The sequence below is a fragment of the Sorex fumeus genome, unplaced genomic scaffold, assembly GCF_029834395.1.
Source record: "Sorex fumeus unplaced genomic scaffold, SorFum_2.1 ptg000103l, whole genome shotgun sequence".
In the NCBI taxonomy this organism is placed as follows: domain Eukaryota; kingdom Metazoa; phylum Chordata; class Mammalia; order Eulipotyphla; family Soricidae; genus Sorex; species Sorex fumeus.
The window spans coordinates 209,703-224,965 of record NW_026606160.1 but is presented as its reverse complement, the minus strand read 5'-3'; the positions used below and the strand labels follow the sequence as shown (position 1 = coordinate 224,965).

Here is a 15,263-nt window from a genome sequence, read left to right as displayed (position 1 = left end):
ATGTCCTTGGACTTGAGTCACTGTAGCTGCCAGGGAGCAAATGACTCCAGCAGACCCCAGGGGGCCCGTGATACACACCAGGTAGGAATCCAGAGAACAGAGTCAAGAGGAAGTCCTATGCATCTCCCCTGTGAGACAAAAGTAACTCTAAAAAGAAATAAAGGAGCAGGATTGTGTAACAGGACAGCAGGTTGCAGACAGCGAGTAGGGCTGGTGATCCTCGCCAACCCATAGGGTTCCCTAAGCACTGCCAGTTACAATGCCGGAGTGCAGAGCCGAGAGTATAATCCCCAGAATCACAGAAAACAAAATACCCAGATACAAACCCAGGACTCCCAGCAACCCACGTGGTCCCTGAGATCTGTCAGGAGTGATCCTTGAGCACTGAGGTACAAGTACTCTTTGAGCTGGGTGTGATCCAAAAGCCAAATACAACAAAACTGACACAAACATCACCTCCAACAGCAGCGACTGGCACTCCCACCAGGAGGCACATCACAGGATCCTTCCTGAAATAACTCAGACATATTTGTCCCAGGAAGCCTGAGCACTCCTGTCACTGCAGCACCTCATATTGTTACTCCCCTCCTACCTGGGGTTGGTGTGACAGATGGCATGTCACCATCTTCTGCCGCCTCTGTTTCTTCCGAGGACCAGAAACCTGGAGAAGTCAGAGCTGAGAACATTGGAGAGCAGCACAACTCCCCATCTCTGACCAGCCACACCCTTGGGCACTGGCTCATGGAACCACCTTGGGAACAATGCCAGATGCTTCTGTTTCCCCAGGAGAAGAAAATGAGTGCTGACGTTCCCAACAGAAGGTCTGGGCTTGGCTATGAGAGAGAAAACTCAGCGCTGCCTTGGCCTGGGGTCTCCCCCATGGGTCCCATAGAAGGTGCTCACAGGCCCAGCCAGGAGCTGACTCCAAGGCCAGCTCACACGCATCAGCGCCACCTGCAGGCCGGCAGGAGGACTGCCCCCCGCAACCATAGCGCAGAATGTGGCTCTATAACTGGGGCCGACCCTCTCCTCTATAAAGAAAACCAAACTTTGAACACACATACACACACACACATGCACAGAACCTTTTCTCAGTGTGCTTACCTTGATAGACAGGGGTCTAGACAGAGCTCTGCAACTTGATATGAAAGCAGAAATTGCTGTACGGACAGACTGTAAACTGCTACGATGCTTGTCTTGCTGACACCAATCACTTCTCTACATTCCGGTCGCCGCCACAGCACTCCAGGAATAATACCTAAATCTAGAGCCAGATTAAACACTCGGGGTATCTCCAGGGATTTAGAGCCCCCATTCTCCACACCAAAAACTATCCGCAAAAGAAAACTAACATGAACAAACTCCAGCAGGATGCAGTCCTCAAGCACTGGCAGGTGTGGCCCCAAATCCCATCTCACCTGCTCCCCTAGTAGTGAATAGACCCCGGGAGAGTAGCTCAAAGGGTTGAGCACGTGCTTTAAGGTGGGGGACATGGACTCTCAGAGACACATAGACAGAGGGGCAGAGTCCCTGACCATCTCCAAGTTTGTAGCAAAAAGAAGCCAGAAAATAAAAGACAGACTTCCTCCTGCTCTAGGACTGCACCAGCCTCCAGAGTGAGGCATGTACGACTTAGTGTACCTGGTCCCTGGAAACCCCCTTTCCGAATGAAGTTCATTCCAACAGCAGGGCACACACCTGGTCTGGGAGAGAGGGTCAGTGGGTAGAGCGAGGCTGAAAACTTGACAGGTGAACCAAAAAATCTTTTTCTGTGGAAAACAATTACATAGGATTAGCAGAGATAGTACAGTCGATAGGGTGTGTTTCTTTCCAGCAGCTAAGCCAGATTCAATTCTCCACAGCAGTTAGGGCCCCCCTGAGCACTGCCAATCACGATACTGAGCTCAGATCCTCGACTAAGTCCTGAGCTCTGAATGCTTTGAACCAAAATCTACAATTCAAAAATAACAAATCAAAATTTTTCTGTGCAAAGAGGCTGCAGACATAGTACAGCTGCAGAGGTGCTCGTCTTACTGGAGAAAAACGATATTTCTCTACTGCCATCCCATATGGTTCCTTGAGCACCACTTGGAGCAACCCGAGTATAGTCAGGTCTGCCCCCCAAAAACCTACTAAAAGTTAATTAAAACAAACCGATAAAGGCAAGGGAGCCATGGTGATCATTTATCCTTCGTGAGAGCGCTCAGGGCATGCACTGAAAGAGCAGAGGTGACTTCCTGCTAACACTGCACACTCCATTGCAGGACCCCTGTGGCCCCAAACAGCCCTTAGGCACCACCTCCTCTGTCACCAGGCTCTGCATTCTCTCAAAGCTTCCTATGGGACCCCCAGAACCGACTGGAGTTGGGGGGATGTGAAAGTCAAAAGCTCTACCGCATACTATTGGACCCAAGCGAGTGAGGAATCGCCCCCCAACCCCACCCCACCGGGCAGGAGGCACGTACATGGAGGGGACACTTGCCTTGTATGCTGCTGACCAGGATCGAGCCAGCATCCCCGTGGGTCCCCCAGCACCGCCAGGAGAGATCCCTGAGGGCAGAGCCAGGAGTCAGCCCTGAACGAAAATTGTTTCGAAAACAAGAACGAAACAAACGCCTCCCACGGCTTACCTGGGGGAGGAGGCTGCGTGGGAGGCCAGGGACCCCTGCAAGACTAGCCCCCAGGCGTCTTCCTCAACCACTTTTCTTCAGCGCCTCCCAGACCGCCCCTTCACAGCTGCCCAGGGAGACGCCTCCAGCCCAGCCCCCTGTTCCATAAAATGCAGAATAAACGGGACAAACCTCTGGGCGGGGGCTGGGCGTCCAGGGGAGGGGCCACCGCCCGCTCGGCACAGAGCGACCCCCGCTCACAAGGCGGAGACCGCGGAGGCTCAGGGTGCCCAGAGCGAGCCTGCGGAGGAGGAGGCTCTGAGGAGCGGCTCTCTCAGGCAGCTGAGGAGGAACTGGGCGGGACCCCCTAGTCCGCCTGGTCGCCCCTTCCCGCCCCTCCCCGACTGCTCACGCTCCGACGACTCCGGTGCCTGGCGGGAGATCCTGCCGCCCCAAAGACCCCAGGGAAAGGCGGGGCTCCGTGACGTCACCGACACTTCCGGTCAGAGTCTTAAAGGGCCAGGCTCCAAATACTCCTGACTCGTCCTTTCTTTTTTTTTTATGTTAAATGTTCAGTTTATATTGACCATTTGATGCATTAAAGGAAAAATCTGAATAGAAAAGCATGGAATAGTTAATATATTAATCATTAATTTAGCACTCTGAAAATTCTTTCACTATCAAACCTGTTACCAAGAAACCATTATATCTTCCGACAGATCATTTGAGCTTCTCTGTAAATGAGAGCATGGGTTTAAATTTCATAAATGCATTGTACAAAAGAGTTATATATCAACTTAATACTGTAAAATAAAGATAAAGGATATCAAGCTAACAATTTGTTTATTTTATTTTTTAATCACTGAGTTGCCTAAACATAGCTTTCATTGAAAAATATCATTACTGCTCTTCTCAGTTCGTAAAATTAAGAATTTATGTAGTGTCTCATAACAAGTCTCAAAATGGAGACGTTACTGGGCCCACTGGAGCAAATTGATGAACAATGGCAGGACAGTGTTACAGTGTTACAATAGTATCTCATAGACACAGGCACACACATTAATGGCATTATGTCATTGTCCAAGATACAGAATAATTTAGCATGCTTCAAACCAAAGCAAGTTACCCACACTGCTGAAGTGTTTGCTATGTTTTATGGAAAAGCCTCTCCATTGACCAGAAAGAGTAGAATTCTTTTTGCTGTCATTGAATGGAATATGTCACTCGTAATAACCAGGAGACAGAAGGCAAAGGAAAGGAAAGGGAGAGGAAAAGAGGCTGGGGGTGGGGAGAGAGAGAGAGAGAGAGATAGAGAGAGAGAGAGAGAGAGACTGAAGGAGAAGTCAGAAAAAGGGAAAGGGAAAGAAAGATTGATTCCTAATGAATGTATAAGTGTGCTCTGTAATTTATTTTTTCCTCCAGAAATATTTTCCCTTTGAGAAACATACTTCCAGTTGAATGTTACTGATAGTACCTTTATAAACATGATTTTACTAATAAGACTTCTGTGTTTTATTTCGCCTATTTTCTTCATTTGATAAACTCCCTTTCATCCCCAAAGAATCATCTTTTTATTGACGCCTACCTTTTCTAGTCTTTTCGGTCACATGAGGGCTCCTTTTCTTTATTGTTGAGGCTCTTTGCATCTCTCTCATCTCTTTGCATCTCCCCCACTTAAATAAATGGTACTAAGACAATATCAACATCTATATCAATCTATGTATACGTATATATATATATATATATATATATGTATATATACACATATAATCAGTTCCAGATAGAGGAAGAAATTAAAAATGAAACATATAAACATACAATTTTTTTAAAAAATGAGAAGCATTAACATTTTACATATACATAGTCATCACTTCATAAAATGAATTGGGAGTGGCTCTTTTTTTATATTCAATGAATAATTCATGTAAGATTGGAATCATCTGTTTTTGAACATTTGGTAAAACTCACCTGAAAATCCTCTAGAGCCTATTATTATTTTTTGTATGAAAAATGTATGGGCACTAATTCAACTTTATATAGGATCATTTGGATATCCTCTTTCTCTTTTAAAAAATTACAATAAATGCATTCTCTAAAAATTTTCATGTTTTACGTAAATTTTCAAAAATATTTACATTTGTGCATTATATCCCTTAGTAGATTTTAATCTCTGTTGACCATTGACCATTTCAATATGTCTCATTTATATTCTTGTTTTATTTGTACCTTTGGGGGAACCGGTGGAGCTTTCTTTTTTCAAATTTTTTTTTAGTAGTTGGAAGAAATAGCTAAGAGGACGAAGAACCTCCGGCTCCGGGCACATCTCTTTGATTCCACTGTTCTTCCTGCATTAACATATGCCTCAGAGACCTGGGCCCTACGCAAACAAGATGAGAACGCCATTCAGGTCTCCCAAAGAATAATAGAAAGAATAGAAAGAGCTATGCTTGGAATATCACGTTCCACTCAAATGAGAGAACGAATCCGGAGTTCTGACATCCGTCGACGATCAAGGATCAGGGACGCTGTCTCATTTGCCAAGGTGTCGAAAATCAGATGGGCTGGTCACGTAATGAGATTTAAAGACGACCGTTGGACTAGAGCTGTTACTGATTGGATTCCACGGGATGTCAAGAGACCGCGTGGCCGCCCACCTACCAGATGGTCAGACTTCTTCCTGAAGATCATGAACGATCGGTTTGAGGCCCTTCATGTTCCCAGAGCGAACAGATGCCATTGGGCTACACTAGCACGCAACAGGGACAAATGGAGACGTTACTGGCGCCCGCTCGAGCAAATCGACGACTAACGGGAAGTTAAGTGATTAAGTGATTTTTTAGTAGTCGGAAATGTATTACTCATGTTAAACAATTTTTTTATTTGGTTTATCCCAATTATTTATTTGTTTTCTATATCATTAATTTATGCTTTTGCATTTATTATCACCTTTTGAAAAATTTTACTTTAGTTTATTTTACTTCTTTTCCTGATTACTTTCTTTAATTACATAAATTACTTGCTGAATTTTCAGACATTAGAAAAACAAATGTATGTACTCAAAATTATAGATTTCCCTCAAGCAGCTTATAAACTTTATCTTACCAATGTTGAAATTCAGTATTTTAAAAACTAACTTTCAGAGTCAGAGAGGTGTTTTAGGAAGTTAGGCCTTGCATGTGTTTCTAGTTTTCCCCCGGCATCAGATAGGCCCAATAACCTTCTTCCCAAATCCTAGCACACTAGAAGTGATTTCTGAGCATAAAGCCAGGAATAAGATCTGAGCATAGCTGGGTGTGGCCCAAACCACAATTCCTGGTAAAAGTGAATAAATAGAAACTAAGTACTCTCAAATTTCCATTTTAGTTTCTTTTACTCATGAGTAAATAGAAATTTATTTTTTACTTTCAGGAATTTGTGTTATCTCTATAACAATTATGTTCTATGTTTAATCAGGCTATATGATACCAGCTTTTATTTTAATTTGTTGGTACTAATATTAGTTCTGGCCAGTCATTGTAAGTATTCTCTGTGAGCTTGAGAGAATGTGCATTCTACACTGTTGGCGGACAGTGTATTGTATGTACAACTGAACTTATTTTACGAATCAAGGATATGTCTCAGTGATAAAGCATGTGTAAGGACTCAGATTTGATTCCTGGCGCTTCTAAAAATAAAATAAATAAACGAACAAGTTTATTGCTTTTTAAAATATTTTGTATCACAACTCGTTTCGTTTGGGGGGTGAGTGTGGGCTTTCCAGTAGCAACCAGAAAAACTGCTAGACAAATTCTAAAAGAGCTGTAACACTTTTAACTAATTTCTTGATTTACCTATTAGTGATGATAGAATTGCCCACAAAGACGATGGTGTTAAGTTCTTCACATAAAAAAAGTGTCTGTCTGTGGCAGAGGCAGACTTGGGGTGGGGTTGGAAAGAGGAAAATTGAGGACATTGGTGTTGAGAAGTGTACACGGGTCAAAGGACAGGTGTTTGAGCATTGTAATACTGAAACTCAATCATGGACAACTTTGTTTTTCTCACGGTGATTTAATAAAAGAATTTTAAATACTTGAAATATTTTGAAACTACTTTATTAGGTGCATTTAAGTTGGAATTGTTAAATCTTTCTGGTAAGTCTGAATTTTAAATAATATATAGCAATCATACTAATTTCATTTTGTATTTATTATCTTCACAGGGCAAAGCCTGGCAAGCCACCAGTGAGGTATTCAATATGCAAAAAACAGTAACAACAAGTCTCACAATGGAGCTGTTACTGGTGACTGCTCGAACTATTTGTTGAACAGCGGAGGACAGTGCTACAGAGCTATTTATTATCTTAAATTCTGTTTTGTGTTGTATTAATAAACTTTCATTGACGTTCTTGTGGGCTGGAGCGATACCACAGTGTGTAGGGCGTTTGCCTTGCACACAGCCAACATGGACCCGAGTTGGATTCCTCCGCCCCTCTCAGAGAGCCCGGCAAACTACCGAGAGTATCTCTCCCACATGGTAAAGCCTGGTAAGCTACCCGTGACGTATTCAATATGCCAAACACAGTGACAAGTCTCACAGTGTTACTGGGCCCTCTTGAGCAAATCGATGAACAACGGGAGGACAGTGACAGTGACAGTGACCGTTCTTGTGGATATTACTATATATCTTTAGATTTATTGCTAACATTTCCCCCTTATTGTTTTATGTGTTTTTGTACTTAAAAAACACATGCAGCTTAAATTTGTATGTTTTTATCTGCTCTGACAATTTCACATTAAATTCAAGACATATCTATCATGATTCCTCATATATTTGAATTTATTTTGCCACCCAATTTTGCTATTTGTTTTTTCTTACTCTAATTTCTTTGTTTGGTTTTGGGGCCACACCTAGCAATGTTCAGGGGTTACTCCTGGCTTTTCACTTAGGAAGTACTCCTGGTGATACTTGGGGGACCACACGGGATGCCTGGGATTGAACTCTGGTTGGCTGTGTGCAAGGCAAGCACCTTACCCACTGTACTATCTCTCAGGTCCTCTCTAATTTTAAAATAAATTCTGGCATCTTCCCCACTCCTATTCTTTTAGACAGAGATTTTCCTCCCTCATATACATTTTTTCTCCATTGATTTAGAGACTATAAGACATTTTTAAACTTTTAGTCATTACCTAAAAGTTTCCTAGAGCTTAAATACCTTACGAATTATAATTCGGATCAGTAGTTTGGTATTTGTCCCAAATAAATATAAAATTTAGGATTTTTTAATTTTCAGTCAATTCCATCCCCCATCAATACACTAATGTTGACTCAAATATTGTTTATCATTGATTTTTGCTTCTTTAATCTCTTAGAAATTATTATAGCTTTTTATATGTATTGTTAACCTATTAAATGTTCGCACAATCTCTTCTTTTTTAAAAATTTTATTAAAACACCATGAATTACAAGGTTGTTTTTTTCTTTTTGGGTCATGCCTGGCGATGCTCTCAGGTTACTCCTAGCTCTGCACTCAGGAATCACTCCTGGCCGTGTTCAGGGGACCATATGGGATACTAGGAATTGAACCTCAGTTGGAGAGTGCAAGGCAAATGCCCTACCCACTGTGCTATCGCTCCAGCCCCTACAAAGTTATTCTTAGTTGAGTCTTAGACATACAATTTTGCAGCATGCATCCAACCACCAGTGTCAATCTCTCTCCACATATCCTCTTTGCTATCCAGACTTTCTTTTTTTTTTTTTTTTGGTAGAGAAAGTTCAATTTTTGTTTCCGTTTCTGGTCTTGGATTTCTAGCAGGACATCTGCTTGGTTGCTAGCAGGACATTGGGGGCTCACCACGTACCAGATAGATTGAGAGGGAGGGGCTGAACACATAGCCTATGGAGGCAAAATGTTTACATTTTCACTAAGGGAATAAAATTCACAAGGATTTCCATGTAAACACCCACCAGTACAGTACTCCAACCCTGACCCCCAACCAAGACCACCAAAAAATAACGCTCAGAAATTACTGCGCGTTAATATTCAGATATCATGTTTTGTGTTTATTTATTTTTGGGGGGACATATTCTGTAATGTTCTAGACTTTTGCCTGACTGCTCAGGGGAACAGGGCTCGGGGAACCCTCTGGGGTTCTAACCATGGATCCTGGGGCAGCTACTCCCAGTTCGACTAATTTTTTTTATTTTATATTTTTTATTTTTTATGTTAAGTATTTTTATTTTTTAAATTTATTTATTTATTTATTTTGAATACCCATCTCTCCACCAGTGACCGGTTCCCACCACCGTGGATCCCAGTATGCCTCCCACCCCCCACCCCCCACCCCAGACTGATATTTTTTAATTGCACAAAACTTCCAATTGCTGGAGTAGCTCCAACTGTTCATGTATTCTGTTACAACAGTTGAGCATGAAACTAAGTCAATCAAAAGCCCAGAATGGGCCTTGGGGTAACCCAGAATGATGCTCAGGAATTGAGGAATGGAAAGCATTCTATGTGTAGTCAATATTCCTGTCTATGTGTTTGTATATCTTCATATCCAGTGGTGTTCTCAAGCTACTCTTAGCTCTGTGCTCATCAACTCTTCAAACAGTGCTCAAGTCGACAATGCACTGAATTCAACTGGGATCTAAAATAGATCAGCCACATGAATTGAAAGTCCCTTCTTCGCTCTGTAGCTGAGTGGTCATTGATTAGTTTAGTAGTGGATGAATTATGCAGCAAAAATTAAATTCTTTCAAAATTTGAACCAGTGCTCAAGAAGAATTATAGAGTGGGTGTGCAGGAGAAAGTCACTTTTTCAGTTGTGTTGACCTATTGTTCAGCTATGAGTTTTAGTTTATTAGAGGAAAATATGAATAAAATGTATAGTAAAATGGAGGGCTGGAGCAATAGCACAGTGGGTAGGGCATTTGCCTTGCACGCAGCCCACCCGGGTGTGATTCCTCCATCCCTCTCAGAGAGACTAGCAAGCTACCAAGAGTATCCCACCCACATGGCAGAGCCTGGCAAGCTCCCTGGGGCGCATTCGATATGCCAAACACAGCAACAACAAGTCTCACAATGGAGACGTTACTGGTGCCTGCTGGAGCAAATCAATGAACAGTGGGACAATGGGACGACAGTGCTAAAGTAGTACAGTGTTTAATAGTAAAACACAAAACTTAGTTATTTTAGAAGTTTACTTTTTAGTTTGAAGAGTTGATATCTGTATTTATAGACTTAATTTCTTGCAATCCCTCACAAGGGCACCTGCCAATCATGGAGTGAAATAGGAACAATGGCTTAGGGTGCACAAGAATGGTGTGGTTTATGATCAATACTTGATTGCTTTGTATAATCAGTTTTATTATTTTCTATGTCAAGGCTTGCTTCACTTTATGTCGACGTAAATTTACTGGGTGTTGAAAGATAGCCCCATGACAAGTGGGCCCTAGCAAAGCAAGTCCCAGCCCATATCCCCCCTGCAGCTGCGGCAGGTTGACAACACCAGGTACCCCCATCTCCTCCTTGCCCCTGGAATTCGCCAGGTAAGGCCACAAGGCTGGAAAAGGCCTAATGAGGCATCTCCTTGCCATGGAATCCGCCTAATAAGGCCACAAGTTCAGAGAAGGCCTAATGAGGTATTTTCTTGCCCTGGAATTCACCTAATAGGGCCATAAAACCCGAAAAGGCGTAATTGACTGCCCGGTGGGATGGCCTGGTGACAGGTACAGAAGAGAGTGGCTGGTGCTGATGGCTTGTTGCAAAATGACTGGCTGCCTGCGTGCAGTATCTAATGTGATAATTCAAATGTATTGGGTGATTTGTGCGTGGGCATTTCTGAAATGCGCGGGAAGATGGCCTATAAAAAGCCCCCTTTGAAGAGGCTCGGGGCTCTCTGTCACTGATGGTTTGCGGTCATGCTGTGAGCCCAAGCATGCTCAAATAAACCTCTTGCTTTTGCATGGACTTGGTCTCTCAGAGTTCTCCTTGACAGGTGAGGCTGTCATGATCTCGGACCCTAACAGGTGTCAGGATATGGGACATATGAGTTAACTAATTTTGTGGGTGCTTATGAAAATGACACGTGTGTAGGATGTGTTTTTTCCTCGCCTGTGCTTGTGGTGGGAGGCTGATGCTCTTGCCTAGCAGGACTGCCCTCCAGATGCTGTGAATACACTCCTCCAAAATTTATTTGTTGACGTCTCCTTGTCTCCTTGGTTCATGACCTCAAAAACTTTGAGGCTCATGTGATATTTGATGTGGACTGAAGCACAACAGTACCTGTGGACAGCTGCAGAGATTTTTTGGCAAGTAAAACAGATTATATTTGGAGGGGCTTTTGAAGGTGTTGAGGGGAAGTGAGTGAGGAAGAGAAGAAAATCAGAGAGAGGGAGTAACGCGTTCAAGAAAGAACACAGGCCTCTCCGCCCTTGGGGAGAACCCCTACACACATCCCAGTATTAGACATGGAAGTATGAAAGTACACATCTCAAGAGGGCGACACATGTGCTGGGGCACTCCACGTGCTTGTGCCCCTGGGCATAAGGAGCACATAAGACCGGGCAGCATATAAGTCGCTACAGAGATTTTTTTCAAAGAACCACTTTGTATATGCTTTGTTCAAACCTTTACTCAGTTGCCCAGGGTGTCTGAAGAACTGATGTCCCCAAATCTCTCAGATTTGGGTATTAGGAGTCCTTTGTTCCTCCCAGGAAGTCACTAACGATCTTCTCTCTGGGCCTTTAAATCACTGTTCGGGACTTTGTGGAAGAATGGACGCAGTGCTAGTGACCCGAGCAGGCCTGCACACGACATGCCGAGATGGACCACAAGGGTCATGTGAAAGATCTCAGAACAAGCACATCATTTTCAGGATCAGTGAGTTTTTTATTGTTTTTGTTTTCTTCTTTGTATCAATTTGGGAAGGGGCACACGAAGAAGTGCTCTGCGATGATTCGTAGTGGGGCGCCAGGAACCACATGGGTGATGGGGATGGAACCCAGATTTCCACTTCATACAAAGCAAGTGCCCTTCCACTGCACTATCACTAGGGCCCACAAACCAGTTCTCTGACACCATTAAGACTTGTGCTAACTTTCTAGAGAAGGCACACTCACAGTATTCCACTATTATGAAAAATACTAGAATTTTTTAAGTTTTCATTTGACTCATTTCAGTGTCTAGGGAGATTAAGTTCCTGCATTCCCAGCATCAGGCTCTGGACTTCCTCCTAAGTTGTCGAGAGACCATAGATGTGGTGGTTGGGATGGAGCCTGGACCTCCACCGTTGAAGTCATATGCTTGCTCCACTGAGCTATCCCAACAGCCTAAAAATATGTCTATTCTATTATGAATCTTGCCAGCTACCTCATATTGATGACCTCATTCTCAATGAAACTGCAGCAATGCCAAATCCTGAAGCTGTGGTTTGAGTTCTGAAATTGATCACAGCAAGCCAGATAATAATTAATCCTATAGACCCTGGATGAATAGGCCAGCAGGCGGATCTCTGTGGTTCTCTCAGTAAAAACAGGCCCACAGAAAAGAGAAGATCCTCTGGGAGGAACACCGTGAGGAGCCTGACAGCCCTCATAGTAATTTGTGGGCTTTTGTATTTGTCTAGAACCAGTGATATCTGGGGGAGCATGGAGTGCTGGGGATCAAACCATGATCAGTCATGGGTAAGAACAACACCATCCCCTCTGTACTGTTGCTCCACCAAAACCAGCTTTGTCAATGGCTCAATAATTCACGTTTAAGGATTAAGGCTGAAGAAAATCTCTTAGTGAGTCAGAGTGAGAACAGCAGGTAGGCACACAGGGTGACAGGGAGAGATCGCTGAGCACCACCCAAAGGAACCCCTGATGACCATCAGGAAAAAACCCTCTGCAACACCAGGCCCCACAACAAAATAAAAGTACTTTTTCCAGTTTGCTCAAAAACCAAGCTAATGATCCGAGGCAAAGACAAGTGTAGGGACAGAGATTGGGGGGGGGGAGGTGGTTCTGCTGCTCCTGAAAAGGGCACCCCGACGTTGCGGGCTGTGCAGCCAGGCTGGTAAGTGACAGAGGGAGATGGGACATGGAGGGTTCCGAGTCTCATGGGCACATGACAGATGAAGAAGAATGGAGCAAAGTGAAGAAACAAAGCAAGTTTTCAAGATGCACAGTTTCGGAGAAGGAAGGTCAGCGTAAGCCCGACACACTCACCTGGATCCAGGAGCCCAAGGCAGCCGGGGTCGGCAGCACAATTCACACAAGTTCAGGGCACCACACACTGCGCAGTATCCATGCCAGGGAGGGACCGGAGACACTCACCTGTGTTGGGATCGGAGATCACCCCTGAGGATTCAGACAAAGAGTCCGGCGGGAATGCAAACCACACATCGAGATTTTATTATCCAGCTAGCTGGGCCCTCCCGTTGGTCGTCGATTTGCTCGAGCGGGCCCAGTAACGTCTCCATTGGAGACTTTGTTGTTACTGTGTCTGGCATATCGAATACTCTCGGTAGCTTGCCGGGCTCTCCGAGAGGGGCGGAGGAATCGAACTCGGGGCTGAAGCATCCTAACACATAGGTCAGAGCTCAACCCTGAGTGCTTATAGTCAAGGGTTTATATAGCCATCCTGGGCTCTCAGGCCCCAGAAGCAAGCTCAAAGAAAAGAAAAAAAAACTTCCAAAAGTAGATATAACTTCAAGCATTCCAAATACAAACATGGGAGAAAAAAAAAATCAATGTCATACTTCAAGAAAACATATTGTCAGTCAGATCCAGGATACATGAGACTTGTATATCAAGAAAATATTCCCATAATAAAAAAAATAAATCTTGGGGCTGGAGCGATGGCACAGTGGGTAGGGCGTTTACTTTGCACTCAGCCAACATGGCCGACACAGGTTCGATTCCCAGCATCCCATATGGTCTTCCAAGCACCGCCAGGAGCAATTACTGAGTGTATGAGCCAGGAGTAACCTCTGAGCATCGCCAGGTGTGACCCAAAATGTAAAAAGACTATCAATGTCATACTTCAAGAAAACATATTTTCAGTCAGATCCAGAATACATGAGACTTAAATATCAAGGAAATATTCTCATACATCAAGACAGCAAGAATTCCTATAGGTCAAGGCATGTTATCAGTCAGACATAGGACACAAGATACAGGTGTGTTGACTCCTAACTCTCCAGTCCTGTGTCTGTGTAAACATCAGGGGCTATTTCACGCCAATTTGCTCCGTTAAGTCATATCCTCAGGGCCAGAGTTGCTTCCCACCAAATTGTACTTTCATCCAATTAACTCGTTTATGTCATATACCCTTCATGGCCGATCGACCAGGGTGAGAAATGTTTGGCTAGGTGCTCTTTACAACCAGGGTGACAAATGAGAAATGGTGGGCAAGCTGCTTCTCACAATTCATTGTACCTACGAGGACTGTCCTCCCATTGTTCATTGATTTGCTCAAGCAGGCCGAGTAATGTCTCAATCGTGAGACTTGTTACTGTGTTTGGCATATCAAATACATCACGGGTAGCTTGCCAGGCATTGCCGTGTGGGCGAGATACACTCGGCAGCTTGTGGGGCTCTCTGAGAGGGGCTGAGGAATCAAACTTAGATCGGCCTTGTGGGTCTCATGCAAGCCAAATGGCCCCCTCTGTGTTATGGCTCCAGTCCCTCTTTGATACATTTTACGGGTTCAAGCCACATGCAAGGCACTGGACTAATACCCATTGGATTATCGTTTTTTACTTTTCTCTTTATTGTGAGGATTTTCCTTTACTGAATCACCATGAGCTATTTACAAAGCTTTCATGGCTAAGTTTCAGTCATTCAATGATTGAACATCCAGCCCTCCACCAGTGTATTTTTCCACCACCGAAGTCCCCAGTATCCCTCTCGCACCCCCACCCAACCCCACATGCTGCCTGTATGGAAGGCACTTTCTTTTTCATTCTTTCTCTACTTTGGGGCATTATGGTTTTCAATACAAATACGAAGAGGTTATCATGTTTGGTTCTTTGTCTACTTTCAGCACACATCTCCCAACTCTTGGGCAGTGCTCAGTGCTCAGTGCTCAGGGATACCATCCCTAGCAATCCCTCCAACCATCATTGATCTAGTCACTGGACTCTTTCTTAAGCTCCTTATTTCTCACTTTTCTAGAAATAAATAACAGTTTGAATTCAAACAAGTTAAAGGCTTTGTTTACCAAATCAGTTGGGGGTGTGCAAAGCAGGAAAAAGTCAGTTCATTTGTACTTGAGAATTGTAACATAAAGAATGACTAGGAGTGTTCATTATTAAGAGATTAAAGTGTTAGATCTGCAGTATTTACAATAGGGTTCCCCAACCACCACTTGGAATAATTCTTGAGTGAGTAGACCAGAATAACCCCTCAGCCTCAAAGGGGTGGGATCCAGAAATGGAAAAAAATGGCCAAAGGGCAAGCTGTGAGGATCTCAGAGATGATGGAGGCATTGTTCATCCCAAAGGCTGCCGGAGATTGAATGAATCATTCAAGGTAAATTGAAATTCCGATTTTAGGGACTGGAGGGCATTTGCCTTGCACAGGATGACTGGGATACGATCCCAGCTTCCCCTCCCAAGTCCACCCGGAGTGATCCTGCCTTCAGAGCCACTGGGCATTTCTGGCTGTACCCTTACCCTCAACTCCCCA

The 15,263-nt window shown here is 43.9% G+C and overlaps 1 non-coding gene across 1 annotated transcript; it reads right to left on the bottom strand.

Moving 5' to 3' along the window:
• Positions 1-6,356: 6,356 nt before the first annotated feature.
• LOC130042564 (U7 small nuclear RNA) lies at positions 6,357-6,418 on the bottom strand. The gene has a single exon (XR_008795253.1). It is a non-coding gene; the product is annotated as a U7 small nuclear RNA (small nuclear RNA).
• Positions 6,419-15,263: the final 8,845 nt, after the last annotated feature.